The sequence below is a fragment of the Trametes versicolor genome, assembly GCF_000271585.1.
Source record: "Trametes versicolor FP-101664 SS1 unplaced genomic scaffold TRAVEscaffold_29, whole genome shotgun sequence".
NCBI lineage: Eukaryota > Fungi > Basidiomycota > Agaricomycetes > Polyporales > Polyporaceae > Trametes > Trametes versicolor.
In genome coordinates, this window is record NW_007360349.1 from 4,515 (window position 1) to 6,112 (window position 1,598).

The following is a 1,598-nucleotide window of genomic DNA, read 5'->3' on the forward strand; positions in this document are numbered from 1 at the left end:
CGAAGCAGCACGGTACGTCGTCGGCGCGCGAGCTCAACCTCTCTCCGGAGATGCAGCACAGGCTTCCCCGCGACCTATCCCACCATCCCCAGCTCCTACGCCGTCCATACGCGCTCAAACGGTGCGGGGGCCATACGGAGACGTGCACGAGAGTGCGTACGCGAAAACGCGCGGCGGCAGGACGCGAGGAGGGCCCGGGACGCACGATTCTGTGTGTCCGCCGGGGGTCCCGCCCATGAAATCGCGCGCGACGCCCCGAGTTCGATGTGCGCGGACGGCGCCGCAGCTCGCTGTGCGGGTGCGCCCGGGTGCGTAGGAGCGCGGAGGAGTGGTTTGGACATCGCCCGGGGTGTCGTGCGTGTGCGAGCGTCGAATCTGTGCGCACGGCGTCGGGACTCCTTGCGAAACACTCGGTGAGATGGGTTCTTGCTCCGGAGAGGCTGAAACTCACAGGACGTGTGGGCGCTGGCGCGTAGATCGTGGTGGTGCGTTTTCGGAGCGACACGTCGTGTCGTCCGTGCGGGAGGTCGACCTTTCTGGGGACGCAGTACGGGCTCCCCCACCATCTAGCACGACGTGGGCGGCGTTCACGACATCCTCAACGCTCAAACGCAGCGGGAGCCAGTCAGAGACGTACACCGGGGTGCGTACGCGAAATCGCACGGCGGTAGGACACGAAGAGGGCCCGCCGCGCACGAATCTATGTGTCTGCCGGCCTCCCGACCCATGAAATCGCACTGAACGTCGCGAATTTCACCTGCTCGGATGACGCTGGGATTCACTGTACGGATGCGCCCTGTTACATAGAACCGCGCCATCGTGTTTTGGTAGCTCCCCGGAGCGACGTCCGTGCGCGAGCTCGATCCGTATGTACGCGGCCACGATGCAAAGGTCCCCCCTTTGAAAAACACTCGGTGAGCACCTTTTCTTCTCAGACGACGCTGACACTCACCTGAAACCTGCACCCTGGTGCATACATCATGCCCGTGCGTTCTCGAGCCCGTGCAGCGCGTCGTCGGCGCGCTCGGTCCACTTGTCCACGGACGCAGCCCCGCCTCCCCCGCCGTCCCGCACGACACAGCCGCCGTCCATACCGGTCGAACGCGCCCATACGCAGCGCGGAACGCACAAGGACGTCTGCAGGCATGTGCGCACAAACGTACGCCGCGGTCCGACACGACGGGGGCCCGCGGTGCGCGAATCTGCGTGTCCGCCCGCCATCCGCCCATGAAATCGCACCAAACAGCCCGGATTTTATGTGCCCGGATCGCGCTGGGAATCACCCCGGGGACGCATCCCGATGCATAGGAGTGCGCAATCGCCGTTTGGAAGCTCGCCGACGCGCCGTCCGCGCGCGAGCGCGATCCCGCCGTGCGCGGCCGCGCCGCAAGGGTCCCCCCTTTGACCACACGCACCAAACGCATTTTTTCTCCCGGACCGGGCTGGGACGCAGCGTACATGTCGGCCCTGGGGCGTACATCGCGCGGCTGCGTTCTCGCGGCGGCGCGGCGCGGCGGACGCGCGCGGGCGCACCGTCTTGGCGGGCGGGCGCGCCGCCTCCCGCCCGCTCTGCGCGACGGGCGCGGGCGCGGAGCATG